Source organism: Trichomycterus rosablanca, chromosome 3, assembly GCF_030014385.1.
Source record: "Trichomycterus rosablanca isolate fTriRos1 chromosome 3, fTriRos1.hap1, whole genome shotgun sequence".
Lineage (NCBI taxonomy): Eukaryota > Metazoa > Chordata > Actinopteri > Siluriformes > Trichomycteridae > Trichomycterus > Trichomycterus rosablanca.
Genome location: NC_085990.1, coordinates 10,873,838 through 10,894,116, shown reverse-complemented (window position 1 = coordinate 10,894,116; position 20,279 = coordinate 10,873,838). Strand labels below are relative to the sequence as shown.

At 42.3% G+C, this 20,279-nt stretch overlaps 1 protein-coding gene across 2 annotated transcripts in view; it reads right to left on the bottom strand.

Moving 5' to 3' along the window:
• The window catches only part of cobl (cordon-bleu WH2 repeat protein), an 84,083-nt gene that overhangs the window by 61,157 nt on the left and 2,647 nt on the right, over positions 1–20,279 (bottom strand). The gene's annotated exons all lie outside the window — the stretch shown is intronic.

The following is a 20,279-nucleotide window of genomic DNA, read 5'->3' as shown; positions in this document are numbered from 1 at the left end:
CGAAACTCGGTGACGGGTCGGATAGCAAACCCCCTCCAACAAAGAACCTTTTCGTCTTGAGCCAAGTCCTGAGGGAGAGCAGGAAACTCTCAGTTTTCCAGCTGGCACCCCAATACAAGCACCGACTGGGTTACTAATGCATCTGCTCAGCCTTTTAGAGTTGGACTGGTGGTTTCTGGGAATGGGGAGGAGTTTGCATTTAGCACTAATAATGAACAATTCAACTGTCTGTTTATGTAACATGATTTGAAAAACAGACATTTAAAAGCATCCAGCATACTTTGGAACCATGAAACGGATGGTTGAGCAAAACAGAATTAATAGGGTCCTTAAAAGTGCGTGTGTTCCTCGGCCAGAGCTCGACAGACCTGCAAATACGCAGTTATGTCACGTCACGTCCCATCTTCAATCACAAAAACATGTTAGTGTAACAGTGGCAACGTTATGCCTGGATAGAACCTGATTCAAAAATTGAAAAAAGAGAAAACAAGAAATGTCCAGTCTTCAAAGAGAACATCAGACAAGAAGAGTATTTTCCCATCGATTAGCATCTGTGCTAGCTGCTTTGCTGGATTATTTTGTACAGAGTATTTGGTCACAGCAGCACTAAAACAGACACCAGTTAGCAAAGCACATTGTGAGTTTCAAGACCACCAATATTTACTCGTGACTAGCCAAGACTTGGATCTAAAACACATCTGAAACTTAAACCCGGATCTTAGCAGTGATGGGCTAAAGCCCATCCCCTACCCCCCACCCAGAAAGAGAACAATGCAGCTTTGTAGACCATTCCATACGATAACTGTTCATCAATTTGTTTTGTATTTATTTATGTATTTTCTCCCTTTTCTCACAATTTACTGCACTGCCATTTGTGCTAGATGGCCAAGCCGGTAGCAGAGCCGAGATTCGGACCGGGGTGTTTCAAATCTCAGTGCTGGTGTGCTACATGTCTGCACTAGTGTGCTATACTTCCACTGCATCACCTGTGCCCCTGTTTATCATTTTTAATAAAAAAAAAACGTTCACGCCGCTCAGGTGGCGCAGCAGTAAAAAGCACACGCTGCAACCAGAGCTGGATCTTGAATACATGGTATCGAATCCAGCTCTGCCTTACCGGCTTGAAGCTGAGTGGCAATATGAACAACGATTGGTCTGTTGTTCAGCTGGGGGGCGGGACAAAAAGCCGGATGTGGGTCTCTCTCTGTCAGAATGGTGCAATTACGACCTCTGCTGGCTCATTAGAGGCGCCTACACGGAGATGAGGAAGGAGTGCTCTTAGAGTGTGTCTCTCCGCGTGCAACGCTAGGTGGCACAACACTCATCAATGTGTGGGTGGCAAGATGCATACGGCTTGCTGCTCATATGTCGGAGGGGACGTGGGTTAGCTTTGATCTCCTCGGTCAGGGCAGGGTCCGGCATAGGCAGAGAGGAAGCACGATGCAAATTGGACAATTGGACGAACTAAAGAGGGAGAAAAGAGGGAGAAAAGAGGGAGGGAAAAAAAATATATAACGTTCACGAATGAATCTGTGACTTTAAAATTACATACATATCAGGTCAAAAGTTCTGTAGGCTAAGCTAGAGTATGTCAGCTACACAGCAACATGTTCCAAACGCATGTTCAACACTCCACTAGATGACTAACCTGATTAGGAGATTAGCTCTTATTAGTACTCGCTCATTCCATGACCCAAATCTGTTCACCTTCTCTTCTAAATGCCCTCTTTCACAAAAGAGGTCAGTCAAGCTAGCCGTACTGAAACCCATGCTCCAGTTACCCTCTACAATCAGTGGGCATGAAAAGCTGGTCCTGTGTGTTCAGGCAGAATTATGCAGATTCTAAATGTGGTCCTGGGACTGTAGGGTGGACTAAAGCGTGTTACCAGAGGTGGAAAGAGTACTAAAATATTGTACTCAAGTAAAAGCACTATTACTAATACTATTAATTTTTACTTAAGTATGAGTAAAATTACTAGTCTAAAAATCTACAAGTAAAAAGTAACTCATTCAAAATGTAGAAAAAAACATGTTGATACAACATTTAAAACATTTCGGGATGTGTAATGCGTCATTTTAGTACAGACCATCCCATAAAACATTTTCAAACTGTATAACCACTGACGTTGGCATTAATTGTGGATTCTATAGACCAGCCTTCAACAAATACCAAACAACATCATACTGCAAATCTCACAACTCAAAACAAGTCAAGGTTACAGGTGTTGTGACTAAATGACCCAAAGAAAACCTTCAAGATGTAAGACAAAACTTTGCCATTTTTTGACATCAGACTATGTTGTCAAATAACAAAACCTCAAACTCCAAACATGTTAAACTTTTAAAAATCACCCTTCCCTCCCTACTCTATACCTAGATTACAGTTCCTTTATTTTAGCATCAGCTTATTTTCCATCGCAGAATTCACTGCAGCAGTTTCCCAGACGCGATTGTTTAGCATTTTTTTTTTTACTCCGTGACGGACGTTATTTAAAATGTAGCGAATTACAATTTTTTTTTTTTTTTTCCCACTTTTTTCCCCCAATTTTTATCCCCATTCTAGTCATATCCAATTACCCTGATTATGTCCTCTATACTGGTTCAACCCCTTGCCGCTGACTGAGGACGCCACTCAACCGAATTGCGCCCCCTCCGGCACGCAATCGGTACAGACTTGCATTTTACACCCGCACGAGCCGAGTTCATACACCGAGAGACACTGCGCACGGAGGGTCACACTCCCCTCAATGTTATTCCTCAGCCCTGTGCAGGTGCCATCAGTCAACCAGCAGGGGCCGCAGTTGCACCAGTTATGAGGACCTATGCTCCGACTCTACCCGCTAAACCCATGAACAACAGCCAAACGTTGTTCATACTGCCGCCCAACCCAGTCGGAAAGGTAGAGCTGAGTTTCGATACGATGTGTCTAGAAACCCAACTCTGGTGCACTAGTGTACTTTACCGCTGCGCCACCTGAGCGGCCCGCGAATTACAATTCTTAATACAAAACATACTTAAGTAAAAGTAAAATTACAGGTTGTAAAATCTACTTTAAAAAATACAAGTACACAAAAAAACTACTCAATTACAGTAACGCGAGTAAATGTGATTCGTTACTTTCCACCGCGTGTTACTAAAGGCACGTTATTTCAGACGGTTTGATGATTTGATTACAGCTCTATTTTTTTTTGCTTCCGTTTTTCTTATTGCTTTGGGAAATGCTTAAAATCAGGGGTTTGAAAGAGGGCTTGGCATGTGGGCTCCAAGGCCTCACAAAAATAGATATTATAAGCTATATTGCAAGAAACACTGACGATGGTTGTTGAACGACCAATTGGAGCTGCAACACCTAATCCACAAAAACATTTACAAAAATAGTTGGTAATTAATGTCATTACCAATTAGTCAGTCTATTGTTTATTCCTCTATAACACGTTTCTAAATTCAGTCCTAGTTTGTACCACTGTGCACTACATAGGGCACTATTTCTCACACTTCTGCACACTAAAACCTGAAGACGACATCAGATGCATGAAAGAAGTGGATGAAGAGGGGCGGCAGGTTTGTAAAAACGGCCAGGAGGAATAATTCAGATTGTAAAGATTTAATTGTAGTGTAAATGTACACAGGTAATGCAAATTGCTTAATTAAAATGGATGAGTTTTATAGATAACTTCCTGAATTAAATCTGGAATGCATCTAGAACCATAAGAATGTGGACACTTACTCCGACACGTGGGCAGCAGCCGTATGCATCTTATCATCTACACTATGACGAGTGCAGTGCAGCTCAGCGTTGTGTACGGAGAGACACACCCGGAGAGCAAATCTTTTCTAATCTCTGTGCAGGCGCCATCAATCAGCCAGCAGAGGTCGTAATTGCACCAGTCATGGGAGAGAGACCCCATCCGACTTAGTCCCACCCATTTCTGAACAACAGGCCAATCGTTGTTTGTGTGGCCGCTCAGCCTTAGACGGCAGGCAGAGCCTGAGATTCGATACGATGTATTCGAGATCCAGCTCTGGTTCCAGTGTGTGTCTTTTCAACTGAAACATTAATGCAGTCCTACGATTTTGCAGCTGTGTTGTTTGTTTGTTTGTTTATTAGGACTTTAACGTCATGTTTTACACTTTGGTTACATTCATGACAGGAACGATAGTTACTTATTACACAAAGTTCATCAGTTCACAAGATTATATCGAACACAGTCATGGACAATTTAGTAGCTCTAATTCACCTCACTTGCATGTCTTTGGACTGTGGGAGGAAACCGGAGCACCTGGAGTAAACCTACGCATGCTTTGAGTTTGAACCCAATGTTTCCTGGTGGAACCGGACCAGTCATGGCCCTGCCCAGTAAAAACCAGTTAATAAAAATGAAATTAAATACCTGTTAGCAATAGAGCACCTCAAAAGTCTGTAGTATTAACAGAAAATCAGCGCCAGGGAATCATTACATTTGACTGGTATTGTTTTTGACTAGGCAGCAAACAGCAACAGGGTCCTAAGGTTCTGGATTTGAACCTTTCCCTTCAGGCACTGTCTGTGATGAGATTGGTATGTTCGCCCATGTTAATGTAGATCACTCCAGGATACTCCTGCTTCCTTTCTCTTCCAAAAAGCCTACAGAATGTGGACTGCTTACACTAAATTGAGTAACCTGATGAGCCCCACCGCAGCCCTGATCAGAATTTGCAGTCTGAAACTTCTTTACTGATTCCATGAAAACTGATCTGTTGTTCCGAATTGTCCCCTACGCAGAAACGCCTTTGGACCTGTTTTGCAAGTCTCTTTGAATAGTCAGAGGAAGACAATGTCTCCTGCGCTGAGCTCCAATTTCAAAGCTTCAGCATTGCACTTTAACAAAGGACAAGAACTTCAGTGATCGTGTGTCCAAATACCTCCTTCCAGGAAAAAAAAACTAATAAGCCAGACTTAAAAGAAGGAGCCGGAGGATTTCAAGCTGCCGCTTGGCTGCGATTCGCCCCTCAGAAGGAATCTGCCAGATTTCCAGTTCACCCAGTTCACAGTAGAGCTGGGTGATGTGGCAGGAATCATGTTGTGATACATTCAATTCATATTCAACATTAAAATCCGTTCATAATCCTTGCATGTATGTCCAAATAAGTCATTCATCAATTTCATTTTCATGTTCTACCACCACTTTATCCTGACCAGGGTCATGGTGAGTCTAGTGCAATGCACAACCGGCAATAAAATTCAGAACTGTACTGACTTCCAAACAACCTAGAAATAACCCACCTGCTTTCAGGTGACCTTCTAAAGCAACTGGAGCAGAAAGTGCTGACCTGATCACGCTCAGCCAAGCGAGCAAGAAGTGCAGCCTTATCAGAGCCGTGTGTTTTCAGCTCAGAGTGGAGTGTTACTCAAATCTCCAGTCAGCTGAATTTTATCTTTAAACCACCGAATGATTCATTACTTTAGATAAACTGAACATGTCTGTTGCAAGACAGGAGTGGAAAACTGAAAGAAACAGAGCCTTAATGGAAAGACCAAAAAAAAAAAAAAAATCATCCAGACAGACAGTGAGCCAGCCAGACATAAACTAGACATTCATAGCAGTGATACATGGGATCACATGCAAAAGAGATGGAAATTAAAAGCCAGGCGATTTACACTGGTAATACATTTATTTATTTATTATTAGGACTTTAACGTCATGTTTTACACACATTGGTTACATTCATGACAGGACAGCTAATTACTCATTACACAAGATTCATCAGTTCAAGTCTTTAATGTCAAACACAGTCATGGTCAATTTAGTATCTCCAGTTCACCTCACTTGAAGGTCTTTGGACTGTGGGAGGAAACCCACACAGACATGGGAAGAACACGCAAACTCCATAGAGAAAGGACCCAGGCTGTTCAACCTAGGAATCAAACCCAGGACCTTCTTGCTGTGAAGCGACAGTGCTACCCACTAGGGATGTAACGATGCACCACAAGACAGTTAAAAATCGATGCACACGTGCCACGATTCGAATCGGTTATTCATTTAAGATGAATCAATATTCACTTTAAACAGCAGAGGGCACTGGTGCTATTCACCTCGCCTGGTTGACGGCACTTCACAAAGTTGCCAGGTAGGGGGATTTTCCAGTCAAATTTATTTATGTGAGGATACTTTCTTTATTTGTACTATTCATGTATTTACATAATGTTGGATTTGTTTTACATTTATATTTTCGGCATTTACTTATTTAGACGCCTTTATCCGAAGCGACTTACATTTACAGTATATATTCTGAGCAATTGAAGGTTGCTCAAGAGCCCAACAGCAGCAACCTGGCAGTGGTGGGGCTTGAACCAGTGACCCTCCGATCACTGGTCCAGTACCTTAACCACTAGGCTACAGCTGGTTTTAAAATTTCATTTCAGTTTTTTAACACAATAAGCATTATTTGGCATAGTTTGTACCCACCTCAGAAATAATAGGGCATTCATTATTTAGATAAATAAAAGATAAGCACAAATACAATATTTTACTCTATTTTATTAAGATAAATAATAAAAGAAATCTTTGTCATAAGGTGTCTTCAATTTCATTTTGTTTAAAAAAAAAAATCTGGGAAAAAAAATCATATCGTGAATCGTATCGCATCGTGGGTAGATTGTATCGTCACATCCCTATTACCCACCAATCCACCATGCCGCCCGACTTGTTTACATTTACCCATGTTAATTGTTGAGAGACAATGCAAAGCTCCAAACTAGAATTCAGGAACTAAATGAGTTATGGCACTCAGGTGGTACAGCAATAAAACACACTAGCCCACCAGTGCTGAGATCTCAAGCTTTGCTATCGGCCAGCTGGGCGCTTACACGGACAAACGGTTGGCTGTATGTCTGTAGTGGGAGGGATTAAGCTAATTATGATCATTTCTGATGTCAGCATACTGACTACCAAAGTTTGTTACCAATACCCCTATTGCAATTTTCTTGCTGCTTACACCATCCCACACTGGTAAGCAATCACTGCCTGCATCTATTTCTGAAACTCACACTGTTATCTCTGCGAATACACAACCTCTAATACAGGTGCCTTGACCAGACAGCAGAGGTCACAATTGCATAGCAGCAACGAAACCTGATCAACCTCTCTCCTTCAGGCACAGCACTGACATTCAAGCTCTAGATCCGGAGCTCTCGACTGGGCAGGGTGAGCACATATTAGATCGCTGCACCACCCGAGTGCCAAACCTTTGCCATTTTGACAAGTCTACAAATCACCTTTAAATAGGCACTTAAATAGCACTTGTCCAGAAGCAGCCGAAACTCTTCTGAGTTTCCATGTGCATTGTGCTACAGTTTTGTCTGCGGGTTCCTTCACTCTGAGCCTCTTGACCACATGCCTGTTTACACACATGGTGCTCTCCTAGCAACCTATATTTATACACTGGAAGGCAGAGCTACACGCCACGACCAGCTGCACATTTATAACTGATGCTTCACTCAAAATGTGAGAGACCCACACGACAGATGGATCCGAGGGCACATTCGGACACTCGACTCCTCTTCGGCATTTGTTTGCCATTGCTAGTCCTGGCCTTCTTACACAGCACTTGCGGAAAAGGAAAAACACTGTAAAAACACTGCTGGCTTAAATAAACTCAAATGTTGTTATTTTATTCATACACGTGTAGTTAAAGTCAAACGTTTACAGACACTTTTAATAATGTCGGCAACTTCTTTGTCTGTAAATAAATGGAAAATCTGCAGGGTAAAAATATCCCTACAGCAACTTCAAAATGAACCATGGCCACCTAATTTTTCCCAAATTTAATTTCTTTCTATCAACCGCTTTATCCTGGTCAGTGTCACAGTGGATCCAATTTCATTAGGAAACACTGGGTAGGAATATCCAGGACAGAGCGCCAATCCATCATAGCCAATCATTTTGTCTAGACTTCCAGCTGATTGATAGCACAGCTATGATACCAACCCCAATCCCAGCGGTGGTGGGTTAATATACCAGATCACTGCACCACTCGAGAACCCCTAATTGTTATAGTTTTTTTTATTATGATTGACTACAGCTGTGACTTCTCAGTGCACATTTAAACAGGACTAGTTTGACTGCACCCAGTATAAAGGAAATGGAACAGTGGTCTTCAGTCAAGGTTAAAAAACCCCACAAACCTTTATTTTGTAATGGTCAGATATAATTCAAGATCCACCAAATACAGATCTGCTAGCCCACCAGTGCGAAGATCTCAAGCTCTGAACTTTAAATCTCAGCTTTGCTATCAGCCAGCCTAGCACCTACACAGACAAACGATTGGCTGTGTGTCTGTAGTGGGAGGGATCTGCTATGAATCAGAATTAGAAGCTGCTGGAACATGGATTGTATAGTCTGCAATCTCTCATTATAGGTGGCGGTTTGGGCTTTCCACTGTTCAGTGTCTTTTGGGGTGCAGTCAAGCTAACCCTATTTATATAAAGACCTCACTCCTGACCCCTAAAACACCTCCTAAAACTCTGACATGTGCTGCAGCAAAGTTTTTTACCCACCCAAGGCAAGGTCATATAAAAGATCATGCACTGATCTCCATTATCCCCCGCCTCTGTGCAGGCACCACTGATAAACCAGCAAAGGTCGTAACTGTAGCATTTATGAGGAATACCCTCTGGAAATCCCACCCGTGGACAAGCCAATCACCGTCTCTAGTGCAGGTGCCTCAACCAGCCAGCAAATTTCTAACAACCCTTGTTATTCTGCTTTCCACACAGACCAGATACAGACTAATAAAAACAAGTCAGTCAGCTGCTTCTGCTTTTAAACTGCATATGTAGAAGCAGAATCAGACAGCACTGCCAAGACAGTGGAAAAAGCAAGTTAGAAGCAGACAAGCAGAAGAAGGCGCTGGTCCAAAAACCCAGGCATAAACAACAAAGACCTTATGAACAAGACAGCAGAAACAAAGGCCAAAGCTGAGCTGGACAAAACACACATGCATTTTTCCAATAATGTCCCATAATCCCATACAGCAGCTTTTTCCTTCCAAGCACTTCTCCTTCATGAAATAGCCCTGACTAGACACAATGGGGTGCTTTTCACACCCACTGGCTTTGGCGGTGCTCAAGTTCCACGGTTGTTGGAAACAACACAGTGGCTTCTCCAGGGAGATGGAAAGCATGAAGCCCTGTGGAACGAACGCACACCGGCGTCCCGGGACCAATTACTCATCGCAAGAAGGAGAAGGGCTTCGAAAGATTCAGAGCACTTCTCCTTACGGCAGCCACATGTGGCCATTACAGTCGCGCTTGGAGATAAATGAATCAATTTTCACCAGCTGATAGTGTACTGCCTCAGAACGTAACCAGCTGATTCATTAGTCTAGAATTGCTTCAGATTTGCTAATTGATTATCTTTTTCCTAATGACATGTAAAACTCAAACTTGAGTATTTGATTCAGTTCAAAGGTTCATTTCAACAGCCTTTAGACTGATAGTGGAGCTACAGATCTCTACACACACAAGACCGCTGAGTTGAGACTCACCCACGGTGTGCATACGCTGCCATTCTAACACAGACAGAAATCCTTTCACGTATTTATATTATTTAAATTATGAACAATAGAACTGTCATCTGACTGCATGTTAAAGTACATGTGGTTCTGTGTAACACTAGTTCTTTACCTAACTGATGTAGATAACTCTCTTACTGAACTGGCAGGTACACAAGCCAAACCCACTGAAACTGATGGGCACATCGACAACAACTGCTTCACTAAACTGGCAGGTACAATGGCCATGTCCCCATTTGCCCTACTTGTTTTTAAAATATTAAAGGCAAAGGTGGGGTGAGGCAGTTGGATATTCCACTAGCACACCAGCGCCGGGATTCTGAACTCACCGGTTCGAATCTCAGCTCGGCTCTAGCGGGCACAATTGGCAGTGCCTGCGGCAGACAAAACTGGCCATCAGTCTGCTAGGTGGGAAAGACTGGACTGATAAGTGGGCAGGGTCTTTAAACGCTGTGTAAGGACCCTGGTTAGCAGCCCGAGGTGCCTGTACAGAGGTGGAGGAGCACAGAGATCAGTGCGTGTACGAATTGAGTGACTGCAATCAGGATCCCCAGCAGTGGAAGACTAATTGACTACACTAAAATCAGGAGAAAAAGGGAGAAAATGCAAAAGTTAAAAAATTCAAAAATTGTATTAAAGGCAAAGTACATAACTAAAAGACAAAAGTATAGCATAGTGGTACAGATGGCGGTGTTTATCCTATGCAGTCATTTTATGCATTTAAAATATTGGTTACCATGACAACCATTTGTGTTTCCTCTGAAAAGCAGAAGATAAAATTGTAACACAAGATACAATGTTTTTTTTTTCCATTTGAATTAGAAACTGTGTGAGATCACTGAATTTCCAGATAAAACAAGAAAAAAAAAAGAATTAATATGCAAGATCTGGTAGTTATGAAAATGGAAAGGGTAGCTATAAAAACAAGAACAAGCATGTCAAAGAAAATGGGCCAAGCCAATTGTCAGAAAGCCAGACAGACAGATACATATTGGGATAGAAAACAAGCCCTGATATAAATTGAGATGCATCAGCTGAGCCTGTACCGTACATCGACAGCAGAATGTCGGTTGAGAACTTGGTTCTCGTCCCCAGACGTCTGCGTTTTTATTTGCACAGTGATTGTTTACCGCTGTTTTTAGGAATAACTGAAGTGGGATTGATGTGGTTCTGTTTGAAGTGGTCTGGGAGTTTTAACTACTATGCTCCATTAAAACCCTAAAGTTTATTTTTAAAAGAAAAAGCCTAGATCATGTAAAGTAAAGAAACATACAGAAGCATGAAAAAGACTGAGCTAACAAGGAGTCTGAGAATTTTATTAGTTAGGGCTCGATTACAGCAGTAAAGCTCTGTAAAGTGGGCGTGGTCCGAATTATTCTGGCTTTGCAGGCTCCATAAATGTATTATAACTTATTTAATGATTCATTTATTAGGATTTTAATGTCATGTTATATGCACTCTGGTTACATTCAAGACAGGAGTGGTTACACAACAAGTTTTAATGTCAAACACAGTCATGGACAATCTTGTATTTCCTATTCACTTCACTTTGTACTTTGTACTGTGGGAGGAAACCAAAGCTCTCGGAGAATGTATTATAATGAAATTAATAAACTAAGGGATCCAAATCCATTCAATTTAAGTGTTAATGAGAAATAATATGTACCGACCAGCAGCAGGTTTTTACGAACTGTCCACCACCACATGACTAAAATAAAGCAATAAGCCACGAGAGGCCGTGCATTACTGTGATTTTAGCACGGGGATGACGTGTTTCCCCGTGCTAAAATCATAACAGTAACGCACGGTCTCGAGTGGCTTATTGCTTTTATAAAACGGCGGTCAACATAAAATATAATAAATACAACAATGTTTAATTCATAAATGTATTTATTGTGTTTAAACTTACAATAAAGCATTGTTCCGCGACGCAAAACAGTTCGATTAACAGTGTTGCTAGGCAACATGAGGGCGAAAATAACATTAACTTTTTCTATTCAGTGGCGTATTAATATGGAATGATGTGAGGTGGTCCTAGGTGTGCGTTTATCGGGGATTTTACGACGGCTTCGAACGCGGCTCAGCCAATCAGATTTTAGGACCGGAACTATCCGATTTATAAGTGTATTTTTACAGTATGTTTTCTATGTTTGGAAGACAACACTACTCCCTCTGTATTTTTCGCTACTTATGTTGACAGACTGTGAACAGACAGTAGGAGCCGCCGTTGCCGTGGCAAAGAGGTGAACATACAGCCTCTTCTTTAGACATGGCCAATTTTGACCGTTGACCATCCGGCTAGACCTTGATTGATCAAACCTGGTGGTCAGGGCAGCTCAGGTCTTCTTCAATTTCCTATTACCTGACAAGCCACCACAAATGTATACCTAGCTAGCAATTTCCTGTTTTGCTATGGTTATATAATGCCCCGAAAGAGACACTGCTAGTGCACAATTATTCAGCTTTTTTCAGACAAAGCAGCGGGATATTCCGCTAGCACACCAGCGCAGAGATTCTAAACTCCTCGGTTTGAAACTCGGTGTTGCCACCGATCGACTGGGCACCATCTAGCGGGCATAACTGGCAGTGCCTGCAGCAGACACGTTTCGGCTAGGGCGGGTTGACCGGACTATGTGGGTGGGGTCTACAAGAGCTGTGCAAGGACCCTGATTAGCAGATAAAGGGATCTGTGCAGAATGCATGGGCGAAAAGAAAGAGTCCGCTAGGACTGCGCACGGGTCGGAGGAGGCGTGAGCAGCAACATACCCTTCTCGAATGCAATCAGGGATCCCCCAGCAGTGGAAGACAAATTGACTACGCTAAATTGGGAGAGAAACGGGAGAAAAATGCATGAATACATAGAAAAAAAAACCTGTAATATAACATTTGGCAAATGCTGATCAACTTTTAAAGTTCTTTTACTGCTGGGCACACCAACAGGGTCATTTTACTTATTTAAAATATTGGTTACCACAACAACCATTTGTGTCTCTGTTCTGTCCCTTGACCATCCGGCCAGGCCTTGATTGGTCAAATCTGGTGGTCAATACAGCTCAAGTCTTCTTTAATTTCCTATTACTTGATAAGCCACCACCAGAGATGTATACCTTTTGCCTTGGTTATAATGACCCGGCCTAAACAGACACTGCCAGTGCACAATTATTCAGCTTTTTTTCCCGGACAAAATTGTACATTAAAAAAACCTACCAGGACAAGGTTGTGCAGCAGAAGTGAGCAGCGATGGACAAACAGGGAAAGGAGAGAGAAGAACCCATTAGAGATTAAAGAGAGGAGGGAGCAGGAGTGGTAGGAAATAACAATTAGGCTGTTCCACAGTCCCCAAACAGCTGAGCTGGGGGATATGCAGTGGCAATTATTCCTCCTCACCACTTTTACACATTAGAGGTGTAGGTTTCTGCTCCTAACACCTATTAACACCTACTGTCCGGTTGTTTGGAGAAGAAAAGAACAAACTTTTATTGCTTATTATAATAAGATTAAACTGCTTCTGTAAGAACAAGATTTATACCAAGTTTTCACGGCTTAGTCGTTGCACTAGAAATACAAAGCTTATACATTATACATTATTAGGACTACATCTACATTGATTCATTCTACCACCACAAAGCATTCCAGGACTCCCGTTTGAGTGCTAGCAGCCAGGCCAGGCACTCAACAGACACAACTGGATAACGTCACAGGAAGTTTGTTTGTTCATTAGGATTTTAACGTCATGTTTTACACTTTTGGTTACATTCATGACAAACACGGTAGTCACTCATTACACAAGATTAATCAGTTTACACAAGGTTATATCGAACACAGTCATGCACAATTTAGTGTCTCCAATTCACCTCACTTGCATGTCTTTGGACTGTGGGAGGAAACCGGAGCTCCCGGAGTAAACACACGCAGACACGGGGAGAACATGCAAACTCCACACAGAAAGGACCCAGACCGCCCCACCTGGGGATCCAACCCAGGACCTTCATGCTGTGAGGCGACAGTGCTACCCACTTAGCCACAGTGCCGCCCGGTCACAGGAAGGGAAGGTCATATAGGGTTTCTCATTCTTGTCCCTGCAACAGTGACCTCTGCTGTCTGGTCAAGGTGTCAGCACAAGGAGTTGGGGAACACATAAGGCATACCGTTACATTCTGTACATGGTACGACTCTCTGTAAGAGTGCATTGCTTGATGGTGTAAAGAAGCAGTTAAGGACTGCAAATACTCAGAGAGGGCAGGACTAAACCGTGGCTCTCGTCAGCCAGTGTGGAGGGTTGTTTGTTTATTTATTAGGATTTTAACGTCATGTTTTACACATTTTGGTTACACAAGATTCATCAGTTCACAAAACATGGACAATCTTGCATCTACAATTTACCTCACTTACATGTTTTTGGACTGTGGGAGGAAACCAAAGCTCCCGGAGGAAACCCATGCAGACACGGGGAGAACAAGCAAACTCCACACAAACTCCACACAGAAAGGACCTGGACCACCCCACCTGGGAATCAACAGATGTGAGGCGACAGTGCCACCCACTGAGCCACCGTGCCAGTGTGGGGGTGGTGTAAGCGGCAGAGGAAATGTAGGGTGGAATCGGAAATGACCAATTAGGAACTAAAAAGGGAGATGAATGCAAAAAAGTGCACGTTCAGCCAAGTGCTGCTTCCCGTTAATTAAAGGTAATTAAAGGTAATTAAAGTTAAAGTATAGGGCATCATTTAAACTGCATTAGACCGACTGTGCAAAGACGATTTCATCTAATAAAGTGGTTTATACATCATCAGAAAAAGGATTATTGAAAACTGGTATCTATATTTTGCCATAAGAATGTACATTGGTGCACCCTACATTTGACTTCTTTTTCAAGATTGGCACAAGGCAGGAATGCACCCTTGACAGGCCAATCCATCACAGGGCACTACACACTCACATATCCACTCGCTTACACACTCATACAACAATTTAGAGTAGCCAATTCACATACTGCATGTTTTGAAAGGGGGTAAGAAACCAGGGTACCTGAAAGGGTACCCACATGGACTGGGAAGCCCAGATGAAAACTATTACAGACTATCATTTAAGATAGGAACCGAACTGTGCTGTGGTGTGCCATGCCCAGTCTGCCAGCTGTGCCACCATAACACAGGTCTTGTTATTGAAGCCATAACGTTTCCTTTCTTTTCTAATAAGACACAAAAGGTGCTAATTGGGTGCAAAGATCAGACAAACATCTACAATGTGTAAAGACAGGAAGAACGACCTGTACGTGCTAAGGACTTAAGAAGCACCCGCTTCCCCGAGCAATGATGCTAAGGGCTACAGAACCCAACACCACCCCCGTCCTAAGAAGGTACCTGACTGCAGCTTCCTAAAATAGACTCTTATAGGTCGTATGACGCGGTCTAGCCCACGCTTTAAATATTTAAATACTGTGTGTTTGTCCAGTGTTGCTCCAGGCTAGGTGATTTACCAGACACTTTATTGTGAGTCGGTCTTTTAAGATCGGATTCTGACCTACTTGAATGAAAACGCTGAACAAACATCAGTATATGAACTGAATTAATGTAGATTTATTTACATAAACCATATGCTACCATATGTGCAGCCCGAATGGAACACCCTGGGTCTGATGGTTAGCTTTAGAAGATCAAAACGTGTTCCGATATAAAATTTTCATATCATGACAATACCCAACCTAGCTCCAGAACGAAATCCAATATGGTAATTTCTCGCAAGATAATCCTTCTGTGGAAAAGTTCTGAGCACAAAGGAAGTTATTATAATTCTAGGGCAACATGGCGGTTCAGCGAGTAGTGTAGGTGCCACACAGTTTTACAGCCCTGGAGACTTGGGTTGCAGCCTTCCATTCAGTCCTGGCTGTCACATGGTCTTTATGCAGTTTTCTTAGGAACCTTTCGACACAAACTGGCTGTGCTAAACTGCCCATATATGCAAGTGAGAAAGTGATTGTGTGTCTGGTGTTTTCTGGTAGCCTCCAAGCCCAGCGTGATCCTAAACACACCGATCAGCCATAACATTAAAACCACCTTCTTGTTTCTACACACATTGTCCATTTTATTGGCTTCACTTACCATCTAGAAGTACTTTGTAGTTCTACAATTACTGACTGTAGTCCATCTGTTTCTCTGCATGCTTTGTTAGCCCCCTTTCTTTGTATGCTGTTCTTCAATGGTCAGGACTCTCCCAGGACCCCTACAGAGTAGGTGTTATTTGGGTGGTGGATCATTCTCAGCACTGCAGTAATACTGACATGGTGGTGGTGTGTTAGTGTGTGTTGTGCTGGTATGAGTGGATCAGACACAGCAGCACTGCTGAAGTTTTTAAACACCTCACTGTCCCTGCTGGACTAAGAAAAGTCCACCAAACAAAAATATCCAGTCAACAGTGCTCCGCAGGCAGCGTCCTGTGACCACTGATGAAGGTCTAGAAGATGACCAACTCAAACAGCAGCAACAGATGAGCGATCGTCTCTGACTTTACATCTACAAGGTGGACCAACTAGGTAGGAGTGTCTAATAGAGTGGACAGTGAGTGGACACGGTATTTAAAAACTCCAGCAGCACTGCTGTGTCTGAGCCACTCATACCAGCACAACACACACTAACACGTACAATTGTAAATTTTATTTATATCTACATTCTAATTCATCCCAAGGTTGTTCATTGGGGTCATTTAAATTAAATCAATCTTAATGGACCTTCCTTAGTGCCTAGTGGTACATTCATGCAGGAACCAGAATGGTTGAAACTGTTGCTAAAAATTTATAATATAGTTAGAATATAATTCTTTTCATGTACTTGATTTTATACACCTGTTTCAATTGGTGTGGCTAAAACAACTGAACATTAAAATTAGGCATGTCTATATACTTTTATCCAAGTGGTATATTTTTGCAGTCATTGTAAGCTTGTCGTAGGGGGTCATTATTAGCTTGGGAGTTAACAGTTAAACATTTTGGAAGATATATCCCAACCTGACAATATCAACCTTGTTTCTCCCAGTTTAACCCATGTGATGTTTTTGAGAAACGAAAAGCTTTCATTTGGACACTTTAAACCCCCATATTAAAGTCCAGGCATGTGACACACCTTAAAACATTTACATTTATAAGTAGCAACTGGTCAGCACAGGGTGTGTCACCCACCTCCTAACTGCTATGTATGTGGGGGGTATAATGATACAGTGTGATGGATGGAGATCTGCTGGACGTGCTATTTTAAGCTGGTGGAGCTGGACAGCAGATGACCTGCAGCAGTACTGAAGTGTACAGACCGGTGCATGTTCTGCATGTGTTATGTGTTGAGAAGATGAGAGGAAGAGCGAGGAAGCCATGCAACTGAACTGGAAAACTAAACAAGTTCAGCAAAACCAAAATTTACAATGTGTAGATGTTTCCAGAATGATGTTCTGCATGATAGAATTAAGCACCTAACACTCGACCATGCTCTGTGGCGTGTCCAAAACTACTCAGCCCAGCACTGTAGAGAGCTCGAGCTCTTAAGTTCAAATCTCAGCAAAGCTACTGGGAATTAGACGTGAGCGAAGGAGGGAAGAACAGATAAGGGCAAGTTCAACTGTCTGGTCAAGGGGTTGGCACAAATAGTGAAGGAAAACATGGGGCATAGCAAGACTAGTGCAAGCGGCAGAGGAATTGTAATGGGGAACTGGAAATTATCGAGAGAAAAGAGGGGAAGAACGGGATTGGAAGCCAGACTGACCATGATTTTGGATCAAGACTTTGTGCTTCAGGCCTGCATACTGACTGAGTCGTGAAGACAAGCTCGGACATCAACCTAAAGCCAGATGCGGTTTAACGGGGTCTCTTTAAACAGCAGGCTATCATTTTAAAAGCTGGTCGCCAAGATACAAACCAACATTCATCACCTCAGAATAAAAGCTGCACTGGTTTTAAGAGGATCCTCCTAACCTGAACAGAAGAATGACGAAAGCAAATCAATCTGCACTGAGACGTGACTGCCCAGTAAAACTCAACACTGAAGTACATATGAGGGGCAAAGCTGTTTTATACAACTATGTTACTGAAGGGCTGCAGTGTATATTATTTGTAAATAATTTATTTATCTGTACCGTTACGGCCTTATGAATTGTACTTTCATTTTTTACTAGTTGACTGGGTCAAACTTCTTTAACAAACGCTTAAATGAGACTCACTTGATCTGCAAGACACAGCAAGACTGTTCAGCAACCACAGGCTTTAAATAAACTCAATCAGCTGTGGAAAGGGGTCTGATTACAAAAAAAAAACCTGGGGGACCAGTGGTGAGGGGCACAAAGAGGACCGTTGTCCTGGTAAAAAGGGGCAGAGGGCCAAACTCTGACTGGTAGTAGAATCCACTGCTGAACAGAGGATATAGCTTTATTATTTTCATTTCATTCACAAGTCAGTGGGAGCTCTGTGTTTAAGGTGCTGGACTGGTAATCAGAAGGTCGCTGGTTTAATCCCCACCACTCATCACTGCCATGTTGCTGCTGTTGGGCCCTTGAGCAAGGCTCTTAACCCTCAATTGCTCAGACTTTATGCTGTCACACTTCTATAAGTCGCTTTGGATAAAGGTGTCTGCTAAATGCCGAAAATGTAAATGTAAATCAGTGTTGGGCCAGTGGGCAAGGCTCTTAACCCTGAATACATGATTCCCTTCAGCTGCCGTCATTAATCTGCATATTTCATTTGGCACATGTTATGCTGGGCGCCTTTTCTAATGCAACCCTTCTATTTTTATGGGTTTGGGACAGGCAATAAGGGTGCACTGATATGATACGTGTTACCCCAATAACTAGGTTCAGGTACTGGCATGCACTTTCTGTATTTGTGAGCTCAGCCCAGAATTCAAACCCCCAGAATTCAGCTCCTACCGTTACACTAACACCAGCTTACACAGCTCTCAACTCCCAATTCTGTAAGTTGCTTTGGATAAAAGTGTCTGCTAAATGCCATAAATGTTTTTTTGGGCTGAATAACATTGAAGACATCAAAGTTATGTACTTTAATTGCTGTATTGTAAATAAAACTGTTTGTTCTATAGATTAAGAGATTGGATTTTGATTTCTATAATAAAAATAAAGTGCTATTGACAAAAAATGCTTGTTTGTTTTTGTTTGTTTGCAGCAGTAAATTACGCTAGCCCACTACTGCTGGGATGCAGGGTTCAAATACCCAGCAGTGCTATCAGCCGGTCAAGCGTGTACATACAGACATGATCGGATAAAGCTGTGGATGGATTGGCGTCCTGTCCTGGGTGTGTTACTGCACTGAGTCCAACAGTTCCAGGGAAACCAAACCCAACGCGACCCTAACCAGGATAAAGTGGTCTACTCCTCATTACACTCATGTTTGATCTTTACCTCTGCTCACTATGAGGAGTTTGGTGTGTTTTCTTCCAGCCTGCACTGGTACCAGTATTACGTATGAGTCAAGACTGTGGTGTTTTTTAAGGTCATGCTTTAAAACAAGCCGCTTCCGAAACATTTCCATGCTTAGTCTATGTTCACACACTACGCGGGAGGCTTCTTCCCAACTGTCAGCGTCTGCTTTACATGCGTCTGCTTTTTTATGTGAAGCCACCACAAGGCAAAAAAATTAAAAGCTTTTGAAAAGCACCACCATCAGCACTTGTTTCACAGAGGTGATTAGCTAGAAAGTATTAGTTGGCCAATCAGGATGCAGCTCTTAAACTGAGACCCAAGATAGCCACTGTTGCTGGTGGAGCGTTGTTTGTTTGACATTATGGATTGGAAATACATGACTTAAGAAAGCAGTTTAAGAACAAATTACAGTTTTTGGTCATTCTTTTTATCTATTGGGCAGTGGTAGCTTAAGGTTAAGATGCTGGACTAGTAATCATAAGCTTGCAGGTTCAAGCCTCACCGCCACCACTGTTGGGCTCCTGAGCAAGGCCCTTAACTGTCAATTGTTTAAACTGTATTCAGTCATAATTATAAGTCACTTTGGACAAAAGTGTCTGCTAAATGCTGAAAATGTAAATATTACAGTATTTCAATGCATTCTTATGGGAGCCAGGCAAAGCTTGCTACAATAGCAGTGTGCTTGTTGTGTGAGCCACCATCCCAAAGCAGACCAAAAGCATTCCTATGGCACATCTCATATAAAGACATTCCTTGTATGATAGCAGATTATTTATGGTTGATTTGGCAATTTTACTGCATTATATCATTGAAAAATAAAACAGATGTAGAGTTGCCGTGACTCTGGCACTGGGTTAAAAGAAGAAGTGATAAAAGAAACCACAGAAAGCACAGACTGATCTGTCAACAGGGTGTGATCACATAACCAACAACTAAAGACAGCTCGTGACTTCCAATACCTCAGTCATCACATATTTGCCTTAAACTGCGTCGAGTTGCCCAGTGACATCAAAACAGACCTGCGTCTGTGATTTCTGACCATAAAAATGATCAAAAGGGGACTGCACTGCTGAAAAAACACTGTGAAACCACCTTTCTGATGCCAGGATCCCCTAACTTTGAAATATGAATACACTGTGTTCTTAAATAAAACATGTTGCTAGATTATCCTCATAGCTCCAGTGCAAGACTTTACCAAGAAGTAAACTCTAGTCCCAAGAAATCTAAATTAACAGCGTTCAAGGCACGCACCAAAACAAGATTTTTATTAATAAAAGCAGCAAGAAAGAATAATGGAACTTTACATCAGCACTT